The sequence below is a fragment of the Podarcis gaigeae genome (assembly GCF_964106915.1).
Source record: "Podarcis gaigeae genome assembly, chromosome: 7".
NCBI lineage: Eukaryota > Metazoa > Chordata > Lepidosauria > Squamata > Lacertidae > Podarcis > Podarcis gaigeae.
The window spans coordinates 68,358,509-68,385,805 of NC_139683.1; the positions used below are offsets into that span (position 1 = coordinate 68,358,509).

The 27,297-nt window shown below is 44.9% G+C and overlaps 1 long non-coding RNA gene across 1 annotated transcript; it reads right to left on the reverse strand.

The window, feature by feature from the left end:
• Positions 1 to 244: 244 nt before the first annotated feature.
• LOC310848465 lies at positions 245 to 26,945 on the reverse strand. Its single transcript, XR_014566425.1, has 2 exons — positions 26,338 to 26,945; positions 245 to 403 (listed from the first exon to the last, which is right to left on the reverse strand). It is a non-coding gene; the product is annotated as an uncharacterized lncRNA (long non-coding RNA).
• Between the last annotated feature and the right edge of the window lie 352 nt (positions 26,946 to 27,297).

Sequence of the window (27,297 nt, forward strand, 5' to 3'; positions counted from 1 at the left end):
AATCTCAACTGGAGCATCCATGACCGATAACCTCTGCTTAAAATGATCCAAATCAACACGGGGTGGTTTCCCTGGATAAATGTTCACAAAACACTATGTGTAATTTTGTCCCAGCTCTTACTTACACACATATTGCCCAGCATAAAAAAGAGATAGTCTTCATTATGTCGTATTTGTGTTCATAGTGAATTTGTAGTGCAATAAATATAGATTCTTTACTACCAAAAATAAGGGAAATGGGGTATTAAAGAGCTGAACTGTTTCTTTATTGAAGGAGTTGTGGTAAGCTATCTGGTAATACTTGTTAGTGAGATGGTGAGGAGACCTCATGTCCTAGGAGAGCTCAGGAGGGTTTCAAATACAGGAAACAACAACAGTAATGGACCCCAGCAAGATGGCAACTCTGAGGGGGGGGGGGATGAGAATAGTTTGACTGCTTGTCAGCACAACCCCCGAGATGGGGTTGTATTCCTTCTGAAGGACCAGATACGTAGCTTAGTAATGTGCCTAGATCCATCTTTGTCCAAGTGTGGTAAGAAAACAACAACAACAAACCCCTCAGAAAATGTCTTCTGAGAGGTTGTTGGGCACTCCTAGTCTCTGTTCTCAACCCAAGTGACCAGCCAATAGTTCTCTCCCTATTTCCAAAGCCATTGTCCTAAGCACAGCTACCTGAAAGCAAGTTATGTGTACATAGCACATGCTCAGGACTTTCCCCACATGCTCAGGACTGAGGTTCAAGAGAAGCACGATGTTGATAGCAGGAAGCCATTTTGCCAAAGGAGAGAAAAATAAAAAGACCGAGGAAGAAATCAGCATGGTCATATAAGAAATGCTTTTAATTAGCTGAGAATTGAAAGTGCTTTTACAGAGAGGAGACACACGATTACTTCAGCTGAGCACAAAAGAGGAGCGAGCGACCGCGGCATTAGGAAGACAAAAATTATGAAAAGAATGGCAATTAGTAATACAAAGCTTGGAAATATGGTGATGTAAGGCAAGGCTTTAAAGCTGTGGGACGGAAAACATGAGACGATTGTAATGTAAGGAACACAAAGCAATAAGAGGTGACAAAATGGAGGCCCAAGCCAGGCTTTTAGTCAACGTTAACAAGGAAAGCTGCAGGCCTGTAAAGGGAAGATACAGATTAATGAATGTATTCAGTTATTATGGATGTTCAGATGTCAGAAGAGTCTAAATGAAATTTGCCCGAGAGTAAGAGGGGGGAAAAATAGGTGCAGTAATCATGGAGTCATGGGCAATTATGCTCTTCATCTCTTGGAAGATAGGAAGATCCCAGAGGACTAGAGCAAAATAGGCATAATACTAGGAATTCTTGATGGGAAAGCTTTATAAGTATTAAGAGATTACTATGTGGTAAATGATCAGAGAACATTATGAGAACTAGCAGCCACAGGATATAATGCGGGCAAGGGGTGGTGGTGGCAGTTTGGGTTTCATCAAGAGCAAATCATGGCAAAGGAACCCATTTTACTCTACAGTGAGTGGCACTGTGGTCTAAACCACTGAGCCTCTTGGGCTTGCCGATTGGAAGGTCAGCGGTTTGAATCCCCGCAATGTAGTGAGCTCCCATTGCTCTGTCACAGCTTCTGCCAACCTAGCAGTTTGAAAGCACACCAGCACAAGTAGATAAATAGGTACCGCTGCAGCGGGAAGATACATGGCATTTCTGTGTGCTCTGGCACTCATCACGGACCTCTGTGTGCCAGAAGCAGTTTAGTCCTGCTGGACACATGACCCGGAAAGTTGTCTGTGGACAAATGCCGGCTCCCTCATCCTGAAAGTGAGATGAGCACCCAACCCCATCACCCAGAACGTGGCGGGCCTTAAAAGTAGGAAAGCAAAGAGCTCAAAATCTTCCTCTTTGTGGAACAGGAATTCAATAATATGAAGCACCTATCATTCCTATCATGGACCACAAAGCCATCTTCCTAGCCCCCTCACTTGTAAAGCTTAGATCCTTACAATACTCATCTAGATCTTATTCCTGGTTCCTTATCTTCTCCTTCTTGCCCCCCCCCCCCAGTTACAGAGAAAAAGCTGCTATAGAGTGGAGAAAGGAAATGTGGTTGTAGGAATCAGTCCCAAATTCACCCATAAAGTTGATTATTTGATGGGTACAGGGTTGTGAATGTATATCTATTGGCCTCAACTTAATGGGTTACAAGCTGGCAATCCAATCTAAAACTTTCCCCCAATAGTAAAAGTTAATATATCCCCCAAACAAAACTATTTATCACCTATTGTGGCGATCCATCTTGACAGTGCTGAGATGCCATCTGACTGTTAACTGCTTTTGTGACATCACACATGACATCAGAATGGCATCTTTGCATTCAACCTAGACTATCTCCATGCCAACAGCAATGGCCAGTAAACCTCTGCAGCCAAGTAACCATCCACCTGACTACCCAGTTGCTTCTATCTAGACTATTGGATGTTCATTTTTGCTCTCATAATCAAAGCCTGAAGAAGAGTTGTGTATAATCTGAAAACCTGCTTCCACTGTTAAAGAAAACTAATTGTCAGGGATTGGGCAGAGGAGGAATGGTAGAGACCGTGTCCCCACCCTGACCCTTTCAGGGAGGAGGAAGAGGAAGACAGTATAGATTTACAACAAGGGTTTGAGGGAGGTAGCAGCTCAGAGGCAGATGAGGGGGTAAAGTTGGGAAATCATGGGAGAGTCAGAACAACACCTGGCTGACACATTGACATTAGAAAGCATTCCAGACCCTCCATCTCCCAGAACCCGGCGAGCCTTAAAAGTAGGAGAGCAGAGAGCTCAAAGACAGAGGGCACATAGCAGCACCTGTACAGGAAGTGATGATGATGACAAAAATGTGGAAGTGGGAGAGACGGCATAGAGATTCAAACAGAACAATGCCATTATCCAAGAGGATGGGTTCTATAGCCTCTCTCCGTAAAGTTTGAAAGAAAAACGGACTGTAAGGCTGTAACTTTTTATTGTCTTCATACTTTCTGGGCAACCAGCTGGGAGCCACTGACAGCACCCTGACAGCAGGGAACAAAGAGCAATAGTCATTTAAATTATATAATCTCCGATCTTTCTCCCATGAAAATAGGGATGTCCCATTCCATAATGATAATTTTATTACTGATACCCCACACATCTTATTGGGTTACCCCAGCCATTCTGGGCAGCTTCCAACATATATGAAAACATAATAAAATATTAAACATTTTAAAAAAAGCTTCCCTATACAGCATTGCCTTCAGACGGCTTGGGGGTCTGATAACTCCATGTCCTCCAACATTTCTCCATTGAAAATAGGGACATTCTGTGATCAAATTAGAAACCGAGATGGCTTCTCTAAATCCAGAACATCTCTGGAAAATAGGGACACTTGGAGGGCTTGAAATTATGCTGGAAAACTATTTCCCATCATCCCTGGCCATTCACATGCTGGTTGGAGCTAATGGGTGTTGGGAGTCCAGTAGCTGTTGGAGAGCAAGTTCCCATTTGCTTCTATGTGAAAAAAGAAAGTTTTGCACTTAGGTCACTGTTGCAGTAAGGACTGCCCTCCTGCTCTGACACCAAGGGACTCAGACCCTCTGATAAGCATCTTGTGCATGCTTGAGAGAGACGTGGCCAATGTGTGTGGGTGCATAGACCACATGGAGGTGCCCTGCATACAGGGGTGAACAAAGGTGTCGTGACACTCGGGGCAGGGTATCACTACGTAGGGTGCATGCGCCATATATAGCGAAGCCGCACATGCACTGTACATAGCGGTTTGCTGGCGCCGCCCCTCTAGTGCCGTAAGGACGGTGCCAGGATCCCCCCGTCGCCACTGCAGCCACGAACGGAGGATCCTCTACATGCAGCTGTAGCGGTGACAAAGGGATCCCACCACCGGCCGTACGGTGCTTGAGCGGTGCCGGCGGCAAACCGCTATGTACAGCTCATGTGCGGCATCGTCATGTACGGCGCATGCATGTGACACCGCACATGCACTGTACATAGTGGTTTGCTGCTGGCACTGGGATCCTCTACTCGCAGCTGCAGCCGCGAACGGAAGATTCTCCACATGCGGCTGCAGTGGCACGATGGCTGCTTGTGCCGCCGCGAGCCCCTGCGGGGTGCCTTCTTGTCACACACCCCCAGACATGGCACCTGGGTCAAACCACCACCCCAGCCCCCCATTGCGATGCCACTGCCTACATAAACAGAGAACTTTTTAAATATGCATCTTCTCCTGCCATGTAATAACTACTGGTAAAATGACTGCAGTGCTAGTAACCTTGGCGTCATTGTGCTGGATTACATCATAAGAGTTGCCGCCAGTGCTTTTTTTCTGGGGGGACGAAGGGGTACACATAACCCTAAACATTTTGTAAACATTTGTACTTTCATCCATTTATGGTACAGTGGTACCTCGGTTTAAGAACAGTCCAGTTTAAGAACGATTTGGTTTACCAACTCTGCAAAACCGGAAGGAGTGTCCTGGTTTGAGAACTTTACCTCAGTCTAAGAACAGAATCTGAATGGTGGAAGGGCACTGGCGGCGGCGAGGCCTCATTAGGGAAAGCGCGCCTGGGTTTAAGAATGGTTTCGGTTTAAGAACAGATTTCCAGAAAGGATCAAGTTTGTAAACTGAAGTACCACTGTATTTATCTTTCCCGATTTGAACTATAAAATGGTGATTTTCTTGAGTCAAAATGAGAGTACCCCGAAACATTTTTTTAAGAAAAAAAAAGCACTGGTTGCCGCCATATTTTACCTGAAGCAAAAATGCCAAGCAAACGTGGAGGTTCCTGAAGAATTTCGAGGGAAGCATTTTCAGGCGGAGAAATTCCTCAGGGGGCTCCACACACACCTATTCATTACTAAATTATCATTACCAAACATCTGCTGTTTATAATGGATGCTGACATTACAGTACGACGACAAAGTGCCAAGGAGAGGTTCAATCCCTCCTCCCAGGCTCACAGTGAATAAATGGAAATTGCTCTCTGGGCTTATAAACAAGCAAATACAGGGAAAAGTTACTATAGCAAAGTCGAGTGTTTCAGTGTTAATTTTCTGCCTGTGGAGGAAAGGAAATGAGTGTGATCATTTTTGACAAATCACCTTTGGTAGCCCATAGGAGAGTACACGTTTGTATTTGCATTTTATACTGAATATTTTAACAAGTCATTATGAAAAACAAACACTCCTTTGCTTTAATATTAAGGGGTGATTTAGGTGCAGAACGATAATGGCAAAGGTGGCTTTTTCTTTAGCGACAAAGATTACGCCTCCGTTACCCAGACTCAAAGCATGTATTAGGCTTAAACACACATGCCAATGGTTAAGATTAAATAGGAACAACTGGTAAATTGCCAACTTATCCTTGAGGAAATTATCGGGTTTTCTACATGAACCGTTTCAGGTAAGGGGGAAAGATGATTAGAGAAGGAAAAGGAGATTTCTTGACTGCGGATTGATAGGTGAGGAAAATCTCTACTTGGCCCCTGTGGTGGAAAACAAGATGGCAGCCTCCTCTTTACACTTACAGAAGCAGATCAGAAGGCAACTGGATCTTAATTCAATGGTGGGAGTGTCCTTCATTACAACAGAGGGCAGCAGGCTAGTTGTTGTTTAGTCATTTAGTCGTGTCCGACTCTTCGTGACCCCATGGACCAGAGCACACCAGGCACTTCTGTCTTCCACTGCCTCCCGCAGTTTGGTCAAACTCATGCTGGTAGCTTCGCGAATACTATCCAACCATCTCGTCCTCTGTCATCCCCTTCTCCTTGTGCCCTCCATCTTTCCCAACATCAGGGTCTTTTCCAGGGAGTCTTCTCTTCTCATGAGGTGGCCAAAGTATTGGAGCCTCAGCAGACCATATTTTGTGCTCTCCTCTTTCGCCCTCATTAAAAGGTTCTTTAATTCCTCCTCACTTTCTGCCATCAAGGTTGTGTCATCTGCATATCTGAGGTTGTTGATATTTCTTCCGGCAATCTTAATTCCGGCTAGGGATTCATCCAGCCCAGCCTTTCGCATGATGAATTCTGCATATAAGTTAAATAAGCCGGGAGACAATATACAGCCTTGTCATACTCCTTTCCCAATTTTGAACCAATCAGTTGTTCCATATCCAGTTCTAACTGTAGCTTCTTGTCCCACATAGAGATTTCTCAGGAGACAGATGAGGTGATCAGGCACTCCCATTTCTTTAAGAACTTGCCATAGTTTGCTGTGGTCGACACAGTCAAAGGCTTTTGTATAGTCAATGAAGCAGAAATAGATGTCTTTCTAGAACTCTCTATTTTTAGTTTTCTAGTTTTGTCCATAATCCAGTTTACGGGGTACTACATACTGAAAACCATACCAAAATGTGTAGTTTAGGGAAAGGATACATACAAAATGTAAACCATTTGAATACAATTTGTTTCATTTTTTTTTTAATCTGCAAAAAAGAAGAAGAGGGGATTAAGCCTATCATGAAGCACAAATGAAACCTACACCAAATGAAAATGGTCTGATCTGGCAAGCCTTACTTCAGGAGTGAAGTTTTCAGTGTGGCACAGTAAAGAAAAGTACATCAGTAGATCTTAAAGAACTCTTATCCGGAGTCCTCCTAAGAAACTTGAGCTCCTTGTTTCATTCCCGCTAATTCCTTCTCTTGTTTCTCGCTCCAAGTCACCAGGTACATATCCCCTTACCCCTTCCATCTGCTCTGTTCTTATGAGGCTTTTTTTTATATAAAAAAATTCCAGACTAAAATTGCTGGTTGCTAAGCAACACCACCTCCCACCTTCCCCCAGGGCAACCTTTTACTTATAAATATGGAAAGCATGAGTATTGTTTTAGACTTTTTAAAGATTCATATGCCACATGTTTGCCTAGTAACACATGCGGGGCAGGAGAGTCACACATATTAACCCATTCTTGATTAAGAGGGTGGCCCTATGTTCCCTGCTGTTCCCATCTGAACTAACAATGCCCCTTTCCCTCAGTTCCATGAGGTCACTACATAACCTATGTGTCAGGGAACTGCCATTGGAGCCAGAGGCGGAGGGAAGGCTCCAGAGGGATGCCGGAGAGGGTCCCAGTAGGGAGAGAGGCAGCCCATCTGCTGGGGAAGGAAATCAGCGTAGCACCAGTGGAGAAGGGGGGCAGATGGGGGAATCGGCGAGGGGGCTCCAGGACTCCTCGCCCGAGACCAGCAGGGAGAGCACGGGTCCTCCGCTGCCCACACCCTCCCTGCGCAGAAGACTTCCGTGCAGGGAGAGTAGGAGGAGACTAGGCGTCAAAGAACTTCTTTGCTGGAAGAAGTTCAAGAAACGCCCACTGACGGATTCTGCCAGTGATTGAGACAGCCATGGATGGGTGCTGTCCGGACAGAAAGGGTTCACCCAGGTAACCCAGCCAGGTGTGGCAACAACTTACGCACGAGCAACCCCTAGAACCATTACACTATGGAATGATGCAGTCCTAGTTTGGGACTGGCTCTCGGGAGAGAGCTGTGCATGATTATCCCATACAATCATTTACAACATATGAGAGATGAGCTTTGAACAGATACAAAAGAGAGGGCAGTTGGAAAAGAGGGAAACTCCAAGTCTTTTATACCAGAAAGGAGGGAGCCCAGTCCTATTTATGTGTGCTCAGAAGTACCTGGAACATACTTTCCAGATATGTTTAAGATTGCTGTCCAGACTAGATGTCCTAAGCAAGTCCATGCAAGATGCTTTTTTTTTTTTTTTACATGCCAAGGAATTTGGGGTAAGATGGGAGCAAGGGAAGTAATTGAAAAGGGGATGCTGAAGATGAGATCATTTCCTCACTGTGTGAGAAGAACCGCACTTTGGTCTATTTCTAAAGCCCTCTTCAGTGTCCCATCAGCAGGTCAAGAATCATATGGGGGGGGTGGCGTTTGCCCTCCTAGGTGTGTGACATCATACTGGGTTCATAAGGAAAGGGTTAACTAATTGTAAAATGCCTAACCAAAAGGAACCCAAGGGAAGGAGTTAGAGTTAGAGTTAGAGTTGTTAAGAAGAGTCTGGAGTTAAAGAGAGAGAGAGGATAAGTCTGTGGGTTGGGCTAGTCTGATGTGAGAGAGTGAGAGAATCTGCTAAGAGCAGTCAGTCAAACAGTTGAGATAATCAGTCAGAAGGTATTAGGAAGGTATAGGCCAGTAAAGAAACTAAAGTTAAGAAACTGACCAGAATATTATCTGAGAAACCATAAACTTGTTAATACTTATAAAATAAACTTGTTTATTTGGGTCAATTTAAACAACTGTCTGGACTCAGTGTGTACCCGAGAGTAACGGGTTGGTGGCAGCAAGGAAGCGAGCACAGTGGTGGCACAGGGATCAATAGACCGTCAAACATCCGGGGACCCTGTGTGATCACCACAGGGGGTCATTGGGATAAGTGCATAACCAGGCACACCATCTAGGGAGGGGGCCAAATTCAGTGAGGGGGCCGACTCCACTCAAAGTTCTGCAGCGGCTGTGTGCGCATGCCGTTGGGCTTGTTTGTGTCATGTGTGCAAGCCACGGGGTGGCCACACAACACAGCAGCACCCCTCCTGGTGTGTGTGAGTGATGTCGGCACGCCATGGGGTGTGTTCACACAGTGAGCTGACATCACATGGTTCCAGCCCCCTCAATTTTGGGGGCAAGACAGCGCACACAATCTCAACCATCCTCATCGTTGCTTCGGTTGATTTCTAGGCGTTGGTGCAGTGGGAAGCCCTCAAACAGGAATGACTATAAGGGAGGAGCTAGCACATTCATCCCCTCACCTTGCCCCTCCTCATGTGACTCATCACATGACTCCTCTCGCCCCTCCTCATGTGACTATTTTACTTGCTGATGGAAGACCTGAAGAGGCTCAAAACAGGGTGAATCAGAGCCCAAACTCTTGAAATATATCTGGAAACTGAGAGTTTCCTATCTAAGAAGGATATATATTGCCGTTCTCGCATTTTTTATGCACTTCAATGCAGCTAATAGGATGGCATTACTAACTATTGACAGACAGTTAACAACATTCCTTTCAACGCATGACAGTTTTTCACAAAAAAACACGAAAATAAATTTGTGTTTGCATTTCACATAAACACGTCTTCAGAAACCTACTGCTTTTATGGGCTCGCTGTATATTTCATTAGTTGATGTCATTAACATAAAGAAGAGATGCTCACCCATTATAGATCATTACGGAACCACTGGGTTCATTTTATGGTGTCTCTGATCAGAAATTCATGCACACACACTTAACAGTTATTGCCACAGACATAAAGCAAGATCCTTCGTGTGCCTACTCAGGAGTAAGCCCCGCTGGGTTCAAGAGGACTTACTCCCAGGTATAATTGAGTATAGGATTGACACCTAATACATCTATGACAGGTAACATGAGGGAGGACAACACAAAAATGCATTACCCAAAATAAAACAAAGTCACATATTTTGCTGAACTCCAGAAAACAATTCGAACACAACATGGCCTTAGGATGGGACAATTTTTCTAACAATAGTCTGGCACAACTGTGGCTGAATAATAAAGGCTACCCACACTTAGCTACTCTTGCCTTTACTAGATGGATGCTCATTTATTCTGGCATTTTCAGTAAAATACTAGAGCTGGTCTAAATATTCTTCAGTCATCATCTTGGGATAGAAACTAGCAATTTTAGTGGGGAACAATTTTATCTCCAAGAAACACGTTAAAAAAGCAAATGGCTTTATATACCTATTAAGTCCCTAAATTACTATATAGCATATATTCAACACAAAAAACAGCAACAATTTGTTGATGACAAAGGACAGCTGGACATATAAAGGGCCCCATTACCTTCAGTATTTTAGGGCTTCATCAAACCTAAATCCGGCCCTACATACACAAATGTGAAGAGATTCAGTACTGTAAGCTGGCCCTCAGAGGATGCCACAGGATGTGACAGCCTTGAGCTCAATGGCCTTCCTTTTTACCCTGCCAGCCAGTGTTGTGCACTCCCTCCTGAAAAGCGCTGCAGATGGCAGCCACCGCTAATCCTGCTTAGCGTGAGGCCAGATGCTGACAGCAGCGTCAAAACGTTCGACACCCGTGTTGTTGCTCAGGAAACAATGGAATATCCCCCCCCCCCTAAGTGCAACTAAAGGTAGAGCACAAAATTAGCCATGTCATTCGTATTATGCCGCAAACCGACAAGGGCCCCCAACTATAATTGCATGTGCGGCATTTTACGTAATTTTCTTGTCACTTGTAACGGGTGACATTGATGTCGCAAGCCTTTTAACCACCTTTTTTTAATAAAAAAAAAGGAAAGATGCTAACAAAAGCAAAACCATAAAAGTATAGGAATTGTGGAAGGAAGCTGGGGGCGATGAAACGAAGATGCTATATTCACAAAGGGTGCATTAATAATAGACATGTGTGGGAGACAGCGAAGTATGTTGGGAAAGTGCGGCTTCCAATTAATGGGAGGAAAGTAGAAGGGAGCCAATTTTAAATCAGAGCAACGTTCTGGCTAATGTAGGCTTTATATCTGAAACTGCTTGCCAAAGAAGACCCGGCTCTGATGACCTTCTGCTGGTAGGCGGAAGGTGTATTAACTGGTTGTATTATTGATTTTAGTGATGATTTTTACCTGGCTTGGTTTACGTTTTCTTGTCTTTTTACTTAGTATGTTGTTATTCTTATTCTTTACATATTTCCCTCAAGACAGCTTATAGTAGGGTTGCCATAATCCGGACAGAAAAGTCGTTGAGCTATTTTTCAAATTTTGGCCAAAGAAATTAGGCATTTTTGAGCTTTTTCTGAGGAAAATCGACAAGAACAACATGGCCGACATGGGCTGCCATACATCCAGATTTTTCTGGACATTTCGTTGATTTACACCCAGACTCTGCTTGCAGCAGCAATATTCTGAAAATGTCTGGGAAATTCTAGATATATGGCGACCCTACTTATAGATAAAAATAAGAACTTCTAAAAACATTGGGGAGGGGGGTTAACACATTTTATGCCTAGACTTAAAAGCATAGCTGTCAACTTTTCCCTTTTCTTGCTAGGAATCCTATTCGGAATAAGGGAATTTCCCTTTAAAAAAGGGAAACATGCTTAAAAGGCAGGTTACAATATTTACAGACAAATGTACCAGAAAAAAACTCAATTAAATGTAGGGGGACAGAAATCACCAAGACCCACAGCAACTTTCAAGTGGTCAGTGGGGAAAAGACATGGAAACCTTTAGTCTAGATCAGGTTTTCTCAAACTTGGCCCTCCAGGTGTTTTGAAACTACAATTCCCATCATCCCTGACCACTGGTCCTGCTAGCCAGGGATCATGGGAGTTGCAGGCCAAAAACATCTGGAGGGCCAAGTTTGAGGAAGCCTGGTCTAGATAATTAGTGTTTCACTCTAGCCTTCTAATTGGCTAGAACCTGCTTTCCTAAATGTCAGTCATTGCGATGACTTCAATCATTGGCTAAAAGCTCTGAAAGGCGGAAACTAGCTAGCTTCTCACAAAGGCAATAGGGAGAATAGTGCCTGCACATTTTGTGTCATATCTCAGGTTCTGCAGATGCTTGAAGCTTGCTAGGAAGGAAGGAAGGAAGGAAGGAAGGAAGGAAGGAAGGAAGGAAGGAAGGAAGGAAGCCAGGAATCTCAGAGATATGGTTCATGGGGAAGGTGACTGCTCCCTGCATGGACACCCATGTTTGATGCTTAAATATATGTGGAGATCATCAGTATTTGCATTTTCCATTCCTGTAGTGTGGATACTCTTTTCCATAGAATTCAAACTGTAATGCAATAAAACACAATATGAGAAATAAAAGAAGGAATTCAAATACAATTAAAAATCATTATGTGTATTCAATGCAATGAATGTGCTGCTTCCTCTTGTTGAGTAACAAATCCACAAACATGCCATCAGTGTCATTTAGAAAAAAACCTCAACAACAATCCTGCAGACCACGGTTTGGTAACCCTTGATCTAGACTTTTGATTTTGATTTTTTTCTTCTGCAGGTCTTTCCTGGTAAAGTGTTTAATACAGTGGTACCTCAGGTTACATACACTTCAGGTTACATACGCTTCATGTTACAGGCTCCGCTAACCCAGAAATAGTGCTTCAGGTTAAGAACTTTGCTTCAGGATGAGAACAGAAATTGTGCAGCGGCAGCACGGCGGCAGCAGGAGGCCCCATTAGCTAAAGTGGTGCTTCAGGTTAAGAACAGTTTCAGGTTAAGAACGGACCTCTGGAACGAATTAAGTACTTAACCCAAGGTACCACTGTACTCCATAGAAAATTGAGGCATCTACCTGTGTTTGGGGAGTAGAGTCACAATTAAAAGGCATATTGTATTATTGAAACATGGTTCTAGGAAGTTTGCAAGCCTAAGAAAGCAGAAGTGCCAGGACAAACTCGTGTATTTGGCCACCTAGTAAATCAGTGCTTTTCTGAGGCATTTATGCTCATGACACATTCAATCTTTATGACATATAATGCTTTTAGTACAAGTAGCAAACTGCTCAATTCTGTCCTTGCCTTTCATTTAAAGATTAAGTGTCTGTAACCCAGATAGGCTGAAAACTTAGCATAATAAACGAAGTTTTGCAGGAGCAATTCAACCTTACCAATAAAGTGCCTTAGCAACTGCTTGGCAACTAAATAACTGAAAGGATACATTTGTTTGTATGTATGCATTATGATTGGTTTTTACTTACAGAGGCTGAGAACAAGAAAACAGGGTGGGGCGCGAAGAAGTGAGGGGTGAAGATCAAGCTGTAACTGTAATGCAAGTATTCTGGATTTTGCTATTTGCTTTGGACCTACGTGATGAATTATGTTCCCGTGCATGAGAAGAGGACAATATGGAGACAAACCTGGTTTGGGGCAATGGATTTGCTACTTTTGCAACCTTATGGCATTCCAGATCCTTGGCATAGGACTTCCTTCTCCATCCCATGTTGGCTATCTCTCACTGCCAAGCAGGGAAGTAGCAAAACCCAAAGAGGCAACAGGTGTCTGCAGGCACCTCCCTCTCCAATGCCTCACCTTTCTCTATTTTTTGCTTCTACAAGGATCCCTGGCCACGATCCTTTGTGTGTATGAGTTTCACCCCACTCTTGGTATTTGTGTGGATTAGGGTTACTTCGCTTAGATAGGATAGCTCTTTCTATCCCATTTCTATTTCCCTTTTAACTCCCCGTAAGAGAAAGGCTGCCCTAGCTAGCCATGTAAAAGTTTGGTTAGGAAATAAAGTTTTTAAACTTCCATCGCGGTCTGGCTGTTTATCTTTATATCTCCACATTCACTTGCAAAGGAACACCTCAGGCTGTGAGTCTCAGGCCTGATCACCTGGGCACATACAAAGTTCAGAATCCAGTTCCAAACTGCAAACTGAGTCATGACAGTAGCACGTCAACTCAAAAACAGAAAGGGAGCAGCAAAGACAGGAGTTCTTATACACGGAGTCTTATACATGGAGGCATGTTATACACAAAAAAATACGGTAATTGACAGTCTTTAGTGTGGACAATTCAGATGGCTATCCCCATTATAAAGAAGGCACTCAGGTGGCCTCTCTTAGATATGTTGCATGTTGCGTGAGCTTTGGCTCCAAAAGAGTTCTCCTCTCCTCGTTTTCAAATGCATGTCATAGAATCATAGAATCATAGAGTTGGAAGAGACCAAAAGGGCCATCGAGTCCAACCCCCTGCCAAGCAGGAAACACCATCAGAGCACTCCTGACATATGGTTGTCAAGCCTCTGCTTAAAGACCTCCAAAGAAGGAGACTCCACCACACTCCTTGGCAGCAAATTCCACTGTCGAACAGCTCTTACTGTCAGGAAGTTCTTCCTAATGTTTAGGTGGAATCTTCTTTCTTGTAGTTTGGAACCATTGCTCCGTGTCCGCTTCTCTGGAGCAGCAGAAAACAACCTTTCCCCCTCCTCTATGTGACATCCTTTTATATATTTGAACATGGCTATCATATCACCCCTTAACCTCCTCTTCTCCAGGCTAAACATGCCCAGCTCCCTTTCAAAGCCCTACCAGTGACTAAATCGTATGATGCTCATTGCCACAAGACATTTCAGATAAATGGAGCAGGAAATAAATGTAATTAAATGCGTTCGAAAAACGTGTAATTTTGCAAGTCTTTTCTATCTTGCAAGGCTAACATTTTCTCTGTTGTATCAAATATTCTTGCGTACATCAATTTCCCTGAAACCTACAATAGAATTGTCTTGCACTTTCCTATAAATTAATACATTTCCAAAGCTCCCAAGTCACATTGAGTGAGTGCTATTTCTACTACGGACGACTTAGAGACATGCAAGTTACTGTGTCCAGAAGCTGCTGTGGCAAGAATCTTTTCCCACTTTTGGGTACCAAGGTCATTCATCACCTCAGCATGAAGTTTGAAAGAAGCATCCTAGGAATAGCCTGAGGAGTATCGTGTTGGGAGGCAAGTTTCAGGGCAGTCGTGGCTGGAAAAAGAAGAATTAAACCTCCCCTCCCTGCACACTATTGTTTGAACTGGGGCAGGGCAGGGGGAGAGACTTACTGTAAAGTAAGAAGAAGGCAGCCGGCTATGTGAACATAATGTGTAGTTCAGGGGTCAGCACATTTTTTCAGCAGAGGGCTGGTCCACTGTCCCTCAGACCTTGTGGGGGGCCGGACTATATTGGGGGGGTGAACGATTTTCACCTGCCTGCAAAGATGCTCCTTCAGGTATACTAAATTTAGAGAGGATGCCTGCCAAATATCAAAAGCACCTGATAAATCTCTTCTTCTGGGTGAGCCTGTGTGGTGTAGTGGTTAAGAGTTGTAGACTCGTAATCTGGTGAACCGGGTTCGCGTCTCCGCTCCTCCACATGCAGCTGCTGGGTGACCTTGGGCTAGTCACACTTCTTTAAAGTCTCTCAGCCCCACTCACCTCACAGAGTGTTTGTTGGGGGGGGGAGGGAAAGGAGAATGTTAGCTGCTTTGAGACTCCTTCGGGTAGTGATAAAGCTGGATATCATATCCAAACCCTTCTTCCTCTTCTTCTTTACCTGTCCCAGTTGTCGTCCCAATAGCCGCAGTTGGGCTTCTCCCGCCAGCCAGGCGCTGTGGCAGGGTAGGAGGCTGTGTTGGCCGGTGAAGACAAAAGCAGCAGCCCCGGCGGAGGAGCTGCGGACAGAGGTAGGGGAACTGGGGCGTCAACAGTGCTGTTACTCACCATCTGCTGCCACTGCTTCCAGGGAGGCACTGCGGAGAAAAAGACAGAGCCTTCTGCCAACCCACAAGCAGCAGCTGCAGCCACCGCAACAACCCATCTGAAAGCCATGGGAGGAATGAAGGAGAGAGGCAGGCAGGCAGGCAGGCAGGCAGGCAGGCAGGCAGGCAGGCGGTGACGAAGAAAGCGTGTGAGGAAGCGGCACAGAAAAGGGGCACGGAGAAGGAAGGAAGAGCGGACTAAGGGAGAGGAAGGAGGAGCAGGAGGAAAATGCCACAGACACAAGCAGCCGGTGTCACACGCCCCCTTCACAGCGCCGCCCTGCTGAGGCGGGCAGGCGGGCGAGCCGACTCCCGCCATTGACAGCACCCGGCGTGGGACAAGATTGCTCCATCCCTGAGGAGAAAAAAAAGCACCACCGTGTATGGGAGATGGAGAGAGAGGGAAAGAACACGCACGTTGGTGATCCATGCACTAGTGATCCACGCGGCGATTCCCGGACCATCCGTGTGCCGGATCCATAAGGCAATTGGGCCTGATCCAGCCCACGGACCTTAGTTTGCTGACCCATGGTTTGATCCTAAGTACATGGAAGTCTATAAGAAGTATAGCCAGGGAGGTGTAGCAGTGAGAGTGTTGGACTAGGATCTGGGAAACCAGGGTTCAAATGCCCACTTAACCTTGAAGTTTGCAGGGCTACCTTCAGTCACTGCTATCTCTCAGCCTAAGCTACAGGGTTGTTGTGCGAATTAAATGGGGAGGGGGAGAGCCAAGCATGGCAGCTTGAGCTCCTTGGAAGAAAGGCGAGGTACAAATAAATAAGTAAGTAAATAAGCTAATGTAACAGCTATAGCAAAATTGTATAGCTATTTTTAATTTTTAAGGTGTGTTTTTTAATAATATATATATATATATTAATTCAGCCCCAAGAGAACCAAAAGAGTGGGATAGATATGTATTAAAAAATAAGCATGTTGTTGTTGTTTGAAAAAGATTTTATATTACGTATACATTTGTTTCAGGAGCCAGGTGCAGGGCAGGTGATTGCAAAAGGAATGAATATACGAGGCTTGAAAAGAACCTTCAGTAACATGTTATAGCTAAAGGTGTAATGAACGATCTTGGATCCTGGGATATGTACGACTGGCCCTGAGCGTGAGGTGCACCGCAGCCGAGGAGGGCAGGCGGCAGTGTTGCCGCCCCCTCTCTTACTCTCCTCCCCCGGGTCAGGCCTACCTGGGGTTAGAGCTCTGGTCAAGTAAACGTACCACAGCACTGCTCCTTCTTGCATGGAGCCAGGCTCTGATGAAGGATCTTGCTGGGGGAACACCTGTTTGCCCCCTCACAAATGTGTGCCCTGGGCCACGGCCCCCAAGGTGCCCCCCATGCTCCACCTCTGTGCTTTATTGTGTTTTTAATAGTTTGTTGGCTATGGCAGCCCAGTAAGATGGGCAGCATTTTATTATCTCAACCCACCAGCAATTACTCACACACAGCCTTCCCCAGAAAATAGATGTTGCAGGGGCCAGGCCAGCAGTGTAGACCCTCTTCCAACAATGGTGCGAGGGTCCTTCCTTATTCTCCAACAAACATGTTTTGCATACAGAAAGCCAATCTCTGGTATCTCAAGGTACAGCTGGAAAAGACTCCGTCCTGAAACCCCACAGAGCCACAGTCAGTCATTACTGACAGAACTGAACTAGGTGGATCCAGTGTAATGCAGTTTCCAATGTCCTATGGAAGGAGATCAGCAAGTGGCTCTGATTTGTCATTTTGATGAATTTATCAGACATTTGTCAAATAGCTGGCTAATTAATCTTCTGGCTCTGAGTTACTTCCACCCGTAGCCTTAAGCAAAGATGGCATATATGTGAAGATGACGGCTCATGACTGCAGCTGAAAGAGTGCCCGGCTGAATACCTGCTTAAAACATCGGCATAAATACGAAGCAGTGGTAAATCAGGTCAAAGCAATATACATGTTAATAAGCATCCCAAAGTGCTAATCGTGGCTTTAGGAAGAAGAGTAAAATGCATTTACCGTCCTCTTTTGTTCTGCCTCTCAGCATGCGGTTTAAAGCTAAATCTTCCTTGTGCATCATCCAACAAGATTTTTAAAAAGAAAGAATGCGGAATTGCTATTTTTGTTAATTGTTCATGAGATCTCATTAAACTTTCCTATCATACCAATATTCCGTTCGTTTAATCAGCGATAGTTGGGGCCGCAAAAGATAAATCTGTTCCATTATTAATAGGCTGTATAGTTGTTGTTTAAAATATTCTTGAAAAGAAGCGTCTTTAAATAAAAGCAGTTATTTTTTCTTTAAAATGCGGTGGTTGTGTTTTTTTTCTTTACTAATTAACTTTTTAAAAAACCAAAAAAATCATCCCCTCATTCTCAAAGTGCCATCTGATCTATGCTTTGTATATTTATAGTGAGTTTGGAGAAGAAAGAGGGGAATTTGATGAAGTTCTTTAAGTTATTAATTATTTCTCTTGCCTCCCTGAGTTGCATAAGGGAATCAATCCTTTAAAAGCCAGGCAAAGGGATGGAGAAATTGTCCTGCTCTTTAAATCAATGCCTTTCAATGGAAGGAAATGAAGCCTGGTCTTTGAAGGCAATTTTTGGAACTGCGGTTTAGTGCAAATTCTACTGCCAGTCTCCTGACAGACTAGGTTGCAGGGGGCATATTCAGGCTGGAGACAAGATGACAGCCTTTTCAGAGAGTTGAAAATGCTACAGAAAACCCATCATTGGCCACGGTGCACACACTCATGCCCACAGTCATCTCTGCTTAGGAGATTCTTCAACAACTTCTACAAAATTTGTTGACCTGAAATGATGGCAGATGCAGCCATGCCCTGATACTCTCTCCTTAAAGCTACTCAATTCTCTTTTAAATCAGCTCATTGTCTCTGGACTGATGTTGGAGATAACCTTATGGCAAACATGAGACTGGTACCAAAAAAACACAGCATCCTTCCTGTTTCCATTGGCACAATACATTTAAAGCAGTGTCTTGCTGCTTTAAACCATCACGCCTTCCTCCCCAATGAGTCCTGGGAGCTGTAAGGGATCTGAGAGTTGCATGTTCAGACCCAGAAACCTCTCTCCTAAATAAATCCACACTTGACTCAAATTTTGGGTTTGGTTTTTGGCAGAATTTAGGCCACAACTTTATTGATTTCAGAAAGTGAATGGTTTCATAGGCTCTGGTTCGACTAGCTCCCTGCCATGCAGGTAGCGCTGACCCAGGGTTCCAGCATGGGTCAGCCAAGGGTGAACACCTGGATAAGTGGAAAGCTGGGAACAGGCTATCTCTGCCACCCAAATGTCCCCCTGGACTCAGGCACGGGGTTGACCAAACCATCGAGTCCCTGGATTCCTTTAACGGAATACCCTTCACATAGGGATGGCGAGAGCATTCTCCCATCCCTATCACCTGAACCAGAGCCTATCCACAACCTTACAAGTTGTGACGATTTGCTACGCAGCAGGCGAAACCCAAATGGCAACAGCCAATCAGCCAAGTGGGGGAAATTCCTGACTTCTCCCTGTCCCAATGACAGATGACACACAACGGCATAGCAAGGTGGGTGGGTGTTCCGAATGCACACGCTGAAAGAGGAAGCTCTGGGTCACATAAAGGTAAAGGTACCCCTGCCCGTACGGGCCAGTCGTGTCCGACTCTGGGGTTGTGCGCCCATCTCACTCAAGAGGCCAGGGGCCAGCGCTGTCCGGAGACACTTCCGGGTCACGTGGCCAGCGTGACATCGCTGCTCTGGCGAGCCAGAGCCGCACACGGAAACGCCGTTTACCTTCCCGCTGGTAAGCGGTCCCTATTTATCTACTTGCACCCGGAGGTGCTTTCGAACTGCTAGGTTGGCAGGCGCTGGGACCGAGCAGCGGGAGCGCACCCCGCCGCAGGGATTCGAACCGCCGACCTTTCGATCGGCAAGTCCTAGGCACTGAGGCTTTAACCCACAGCGCCACCTGCGTCCTCTGGGTCACATACATGGGTATAAATAGGTCCCTCGAACCATTTGGACTGTGTCCCATTGACCAGATTGCACCCGGCTACGAGGGACCTACCAATCGGGTGTTGTGGCTGACCAATCGTACCCACCCAAAACACAGGGTGTCGGCTTCCAGGTCTCACCACAATACATGCCCTCTTGAAGGGAGGACCCGATTTGTCATGAGACCCCCAATCCCTTCACAGAGCTACAATTCACAGAGTTCCTTGGGAGGAGGGATTGACTCTTAAACCACTCTGGAAATTGCAGCTTCACATAGTGAATATGGGTTTCTTAACAACACTCAGCATACTTGCAGCTCCAAGGATCCTTAGGTCATTCAGGAAATTTGTCTGAGATGGCCATCAATGCATGACGGCCTCAATGAAACTCCCCACCCGAAGCTGCTATTTGCATCAGGAGAGAACCATCCAGTAGCACTAAGGAAGGTTTCCTCCCAATGCAATCAGCAGTATTGGATGAGAGATTTCATTAGGACCATAACAGGAGGAAAAGGGCTATACTATCCCTTCCCACATATGTACCTCCATGGTCCCAATGCTGCTTGTGGATGCTATTTGCATTACATAAAGCATGCACAATTAATTGCAGTCCCAGAATTTACGTTAAGTCCAGTTTGGCCCACGAATTCAGACCTTACCTTCAGGTGTTTCCTAGAAACTCAGTTTTATCATGTGTGATTTGAGCAACTCGTAGTTATCTTTAAATGTTTAGGTTGGGGGTTTTTTTTTAAGAGCAGAGTTGCAGATTTGATGAACTGTGCAGTAACTCCCTTAAGTGAGCACACGCTTTAATTAACTCCAAAATTAACCTACAAACCTCACTGAACACAACAGGAAAATCCTAAAATCAGCATTTCTAGGCCAAAGAAATTTGACACCTCTCATTTTTCAAATTTGCACATAAAAAGGTTTGGCCGGCATCAAGTTTTCCGTCCAACTCCCCTGGGCATTGCAGATTGCATAAAGTTAGTTACTGCTCCAGATAGAAGGCATGCTTTAAATAACTGGAATCTCTGAGTGTACACACCATTTATGGTTCTGTGTTATTTATGTGGGACATCTAGGCATTATATTATTCTGTTCTAGAGACCTAAAATGCTGATTGAATCTCTGAGTGCTATAAACAACACTCTTAGAGCAATTCCTCATTAAGGTAAAAGGCTCCTTGCAATATACAAATATACGGTCATAGAGACTCTGTCCATATAGTAGCCACCCACATCAGCCAAGCTGCAATGTCGTCAGTCCGTCCTTTGAATGATTAAGTCAGGAATCAGGCTTGAAGCATTGGCCCTGTGTTAACACTGTGAATGGTCAACAGGTCCAAGACATTTTGCTGCCTGCACCAAAGGAAAACATGGCACCACCCCTAGTTCAGTGTACACCAACTGGACTGTTGTTTTTTACTCGAACACTAAACTGGATAGCATCCTCAACCGCACATGATGGCAGCAGCCTATTTTAGGGCATGCTGAGTATGTGTCACACATCGTTGACACCACCTACCTTCAGCATTTTGCTGCCTGAGGCTGCTGTCTTGCTCTGCCTAATGGTAGGGCTGGCCCTGATGGTTAAATCCATTTCAGCTATAAGGAGAAGGCAGTTTCTCATGCTTCAGAATGATTTTAAGGAGTCTGATGAAGTTCTTTTCCAAGTATATGTCATGCAATTGTATTTTAGTTTGTTTGAAACTGGTCGTTGCAACATATCAGGGATTATTTATTTTTAATATATTTGATTTACACCCTGACCTTCAACGGGGTCCCAGGATGAGTATGAATATTAAAAAAATAAACAATTATTGATACACTGCAGTGATTTGGTTTCTGTGTATTGATGCTGTTTGAGAATCTGAGAAAAGTGATCATAAAGCAGAAATGGGGAACTTCTGGTCTACAGGTGTAATTGAGCCCACAAAATCCTTTTGGCAAAGCCACTCTCACCTGTCTTCCTCCTAATGTCAGGTATCAGACAAGTTAGGTCACCTCGCTGCCCTCACTACTAACCATGTGAACACAAAAAGTGGTGAAGTCTTTTTAATTAATAGGAAATTAGTAGTTTTAATTTTATCTTTTTAGAGTGCACTGTGAACAATTTGTGGATATGGATTCTTTTTAAAAAAAAAGCTATGCTGTTTCTTTCTACTTTTTCCCCACACTGGAAACAGTGGTCTTCATCCCCCAATTCATTAGAGGCATACAATCTTTTTCTAGTTGGCTAATAGCTTCCCTGTGGTTTGATAAATAATCTTTTAGAGGCTAAACAACTGTGAGAAGCATCTTGGTGAAGCCCTGACTGAAGCAAAACATTTTCCACAAGCGCTCCAATTTGAGCAAAATTATTACTTAGCGCCACTCCAAAGTCCCTGGCACTTTTGTTTTTGCAACAACAACCTGATATCTCTCTCTCTCTCTCTCTCTCTCTCTCTCTCTCTCTCTCTCTCTCTCTCTCTGGTTCAAGCTAGTCAGTGAAAGCTCCTGATTTAAAGACAAGCCCATGAAATGCAAATCTGCAAAGACATAAAACTCTGGTACACTGGGCTTCAAGGTTAGCTTTATTTTGACCTTTTGCAAAGCATGTCCTACAGTTTGGTCTCGGGCAGCCTAGGAGCTTTGGGTTGGGCCATGGGCATCCTGTAGCAAAGGGAACTGTAGCTTCAGATTATGGTGGTAAACTGACCATCCCTTCTGGCAAAAGTCTGACAGAGAAGCAGGCCCAGGCATGGGTGAAAAGCAGAGCTGTCTCTTTTGTTGGGAGAGACTAGTGTATGCTCAGAGGCAGGACTGGGGTTTGCGGCTTGCTTCCCAAATAGGAAAGGACAGCTTGCTACAGAAGCAAGAGACTGCAGGCAGTGTGTATAAGCTCCCAGTATGTTCCAGATTATTGAAAAAAGCAAGAGCCCCACATTGTCTGTATTGTACCCAATGTCAGAGACTAGGCAGAAGAGGAATGGCAAAGACTGCCTCCCCAACCTGACCCTTCCAGGGAGGAGGAAGAGGAAGACAGTATAGATTTACAACAGGGGCTTGAGGAAGGTCACAGGGAAAAGTTGGGAAATTATGGGAGAGCCAGAGCAACACCTGGCTGACACGTTGTCATTAGAAAGCATCCCAGACCACCATCTCCCAGAACCCGGCAGGACTTAAAAGTAGGGGAGCAAAGAGCTCAAAGGCAGAGGGCACGTAGCAGCTGTCGGCTTGGCCAGGGGCTAGGACGACCCCTAGGCAAATGACAGGAACGTTTCCAGCCTGTCCCTCCCATCAGTGTGCACCTCTAGGGAGTTCCAACAGCCTTCCCCAATGATTTATAGTGACTCAGGCCTTGGAGACACTGAGAACACATCCAGAGTCCAGCAGAGATAAAACGCAGTCAGAGCTAAACTAGGGTTGTAAGCACTAAGCTACTTTATCAAGTATAAGGCAGAACAAAAGAAAACATGCCTCCTCTCTCTGGTCTTCCTTGGAAAGAAGTCAGACATAAAAGCAAAAAAAAACAAACCCAAAAACCAGAAACAGTACAGTAAACATCTGCTCCCGTGATTCCAACAGTCGGTGCTGGAATACATTGTGGCGATCACACAGGGTCCCCAGACATTTCACCGTCTATTGATCCCTGTGCCACCACTTTATTACTCGCTGCCACCACCCAGGCCCTACCTGGTACAATACTGAGTCCAGTCAGGGTTAAATTGAAACATAAACTTCTGTTTATTTATCACAGTTTAACAAGTGTGTGGTTTCATAGACAGCAGCAGTCAATTACATTCATGGGGTGCCTATCCAGACCTATAACTTCTGCTACCTGCTCTCACTCACTAAACCACCTCTCAGATATTTACTTGTCTTCCTAGCCCCTAACTGTTCCTGACTCAGCTTATTTCACTGCACTAACTAAACCTACCTACAAACTCTATCCCAATTCACTCCCACTCCAACCAACCACCCAACTCCCCACGAACTCCCCCTTTGCCCCCCCAGCTGGTTTTATAGTCCCTCTGACTCCACCCCCCTGGGTCCTGATTGGGTAACCTGTTTAACTATTTCACCTCCAGCACTCTCATATGTTAACTTCACATACATAAGACAGACTTGTGATGAACCAATCCTACACAATATCTGCACAGTGAGAGGAATAGAAACCCAACAGCAGCACCCGTAGAGGTGACGATGATGATGACGAATGAGGAAGTGGGAGATACAGGGGGTGGAGATTCACCCAGGACAACGTCATTATCCAAGAGGCTGGGTTCTATAGCCTCTCTCTGTAAAGACTGGAATAAAACAGGCCTATAAGAACCCTTTCCTTGTCTTTATACTTTCCTGGGCAGGCAGCCGGGAGCCACTGACAACATCCTGATACCCATGCCTGCTAACTTCTTGTTCTTCACTTGGAGGGTAGCAGTCCTGGACTTTCTCCTGTTCCCATGCCACGTTTGAAGGTGTTTTTCCAATAATAGCTTTCATACAGCAATTGGAATTATCACAGCTCAGTCAGAAAACATATACAATGGTACCTCGGGTTACATACACTTCAGGTTACATACGCTTCAGGTTACAGACTCCGCTAACCCAGAAATAATACCTCAGGTTAAGAACTTTGCTTCAGGATGAGAACAGAAATTGCATGGCAGCAGGAGGCCCCATTAGCTAAAGTGGTGCTTCAGGTTAAGAACAGTTTCAGGTTAAGAATGGACCTCCAGAACGAATTAAGTACTTAACCCAAGGTACCACTGTACTTTGTGCACATAAGGTTCCAGATTCTTTGGCATCAGCAATTAAAAGAACCTTGGGAATAAGGAGTCCAAGACTAAAAATAAGGTCTATGCAGGATAGGACCGGCCCTTGTATTAAGCAAAGTGAGGGGACTGCCTCAGGCAGATGCTGGGCAGTACAGGATACCAGCCTTTCCCAGATGCTCTAATAACTTTCTAATAATGTTAAAACAGGTCAGCGTAGATACAGCCTGGATGTTATTCAGCTGTGGGTCAGTGTTGGAGAGGGCTGCAGTAGTAGAGCATCTGCTTTGCATGCAAAACATCCCAGATTCAGCCCTCAGCATCTGCAGGTAGGTCTGGGAGAGAACCCCACCTGAAATCATTGCAAACTTTTGTCAGTCAATGTAGACAATCCTGAGCTAGATGGACCAATAGTCTGGCTCAGTATAAGATGGCTTCCTATATTCCTAAATAATTGCTTGTGCAAGAGGTCTTCAGCCCCTCTCCTCCCTGCTGAGATGCTCCCTGCTATTTCCATATCTGCTCCAGAGTGTGGGAGGAAACCCCAGAACCAATATAGGGGACTTGTGGGGGGAGGAGAGTGGGAGAGCATTGTTTGTTTTAAAATAATTATGTAGGTTACAAAAGTATGTGCGTTCTCTCTCTCTCTCTCTCTCTCTCTCTCTCTCTCTCTCTCTCTCTCTCTTGCAGAAGTAGGAATCCTTCTGCTAATGGAATTTCCCCCTTAGTGCTACTTCGAATGCAACCTAATATGCTTTACTTTTTTTTCTCTTCAAGACGCTTTGAGATATATAGTGAAAAGTGGGGTACCTTAATTGATAATAAATAAATGCTAATATGCTCCTTTGATTTCTACCAGATGGGAATGTGCCCCTTCAGTTGCATTCTTCTTCGTGGCAAGTATTGCACAAAAGCACTTCCTAATGAACGCTGGATTTTCACTCTGTCGGTGTCAATTGACATTCAGCCGCAATTGGAGAGCGCGGCTCAATATTTAAGGTTTATTTTATTATGTTCACCTCCACCCCCAGCAGTTAAGTGCAGTGGCTTTCAAACTCCCTCACCCATTTTTATGCTATTATGGCATTCCTTTGCATTTTAATTGCAGGTTTCCATTTTCAAGAGGGCGGCAAATGTCCCCAAAAGTTTCGAAACTAGTAAAAAGCTTCATTCAGGGCACTGCTCTCAGCTGCACTCGTTTTTTTAAATAGGAGGCAAAAGGAAAGCTGCTAAGAGAAATGATGGGATCCTGAGAGAACATAAAATGAGATGCTTCAGTGAAACAGTCCAACTTGGCTTTAGGCCAGTTGTCCATGTGTGTGTGTGTGTGTGTAAAAATGGGATATTAGCTTGGTTAACATAATGTATCAAATAAAGCCAGGGTTGTTTATGGACAGTCAGTAGTCACATTTCCACTTGGTCTCACCAACAGCAGGAGGGGGTCCTGCTTACCTGCCCTCCTGTCACCATCATTGCTGTGGCGTACCAAGAGGATGTCAGGGACTGGCTGGATGAAGAAGAGTGGTGACAACTGCCCAGTCAAGAGCTCCCCAGGGAAGGTGCAGAGGAAGAGGATTTCGAGCCTGGGGATTGGTGGCGGGACACAGGCCACACCTCAGAGGAGGGGACAAGCTGGGACATGCTAGGAGTAGGGCGCTTGAGAGGTAGCTAAGAGATGGAAGCAGGCACAGGCAAGGTGAGAAGGTTTCCAGTTTGGATGCAGGCACCGACAGAGAGGACAGAGGAGAGGTAGACCCTGGAGTTTTGCCTCAAAGCCACTATGACAGCTTCTCTGCTGACAGCTCGCCGGCCCCACTCCTAGAATGAAGCGTTTATTGCATATTCCTGAGCAGTGAGCCAGGCAGACACAGAGAGAGTCCCACAGTAAAAGATCACAGAGAGAGGGGCCCGACACAGAAGATTAGGGAGTGATGGAAGAGCTTCAAGCCAGTTCAAACAACTGTTTCATTAAGTGTCAGGGACTGGGCAGAAGAGGAGTGGTGTCTCCCCATCCTGACCCTTCCACGGAGGAGGAAGAGGAAGACAGTATAGATTTACAACATGGGTTTGAGGGACGTCACAGCTCAGAGGCAGATGAGGGGGAAAGTTGGGAAATTATGGGAGAGGAGAAGCAGGCAGAGCAAGATCAGCAGCTGGCTGACACGTCGTCATTAGAAAACATTCCAGACCCACCATCTCCCAGAACCTGGCGGGCCTTAAAAGTAGGAGAGCAAAGACCTCAAAGTCTTCCTCTTTGTGCAACAGGAATTCAATAATATGAAGCACCCATCATTCCTATGCTGGACCACAAAGCCATCTTCCTAGCCCCCTCACTTATAAAGCTTAGATCCTTACCATACTCATCTAGATCTTATGCCTGGTTCCTTATCTTCTCCTTCTTGGTTATTTTTTTTTAAAATACAGAGAAAAAGCTGCTATAGAGTTGAGAAAGGAAATGTGGTTGTATAAATCAGTCCCAAATTCACCCATAAAGTTGATTATTTGATGGGTACAGGGTTGTGAATGCATATCTATTGGCCTCAACTTAATGGGTTACAAACTGGCAAAGCAATCTAAAACTTTTCCCCAATAGGTAAAGTTAATATATCCCCCAAATAAAACTATTCATCACCTGTTATGCAGATCCATCTTGACAGTGCTGAGATGCAGTCTGACTGTTAACTGCTTTTGGCTTTACCAAGACTTAAAGCATATCCTCTTTGTGACATCACACATGACATCAGAATGGCATGTTTGCATTCAACCTAGACTATCTCCATGCCAACAGCAAGGGCCAGTAAACTTCTGCAACCAAGTAACCATCAGCTTGACTACCCATTTGTTACTATCTAGACTATTGGATGTTCATTTTTTGCTCTCATAATCAAAGCCTGAAGAAGAGCTGTGTATAATCTGAAAACCTGCTTCCACTGTTAAAGAAAACTAATTATCAGGGACTGGGCAGAGGAATGGTGGAGACCTCCTCCCCATCCTGACCCTCCCAGGTAGGAGGAGGAGGAGGAAGGCAGTATATATTTACAACAGGGGGTTGAGGGAGGTAGCAGGTCAGAGGCAGATGAGGGGGGGGGGTGGGAAATCATGGAAGAGTCAAAACAACACCTGGCTGACACATTGTCATTAGAAAGCATTCCAGACCCTCTATCTGTCAGAACTCGGCGAGCCTTAAAACTAGGAGAGCAAAGAGCTCAAAGACAGAGGGCATGTAGCAGCGCCCATAGAGGAGGTGATGATGATGACGAATGAGGAAGTGGGAGAGAAGGGGGTGGAGATTAACTTGGGACAATGCCATTATCC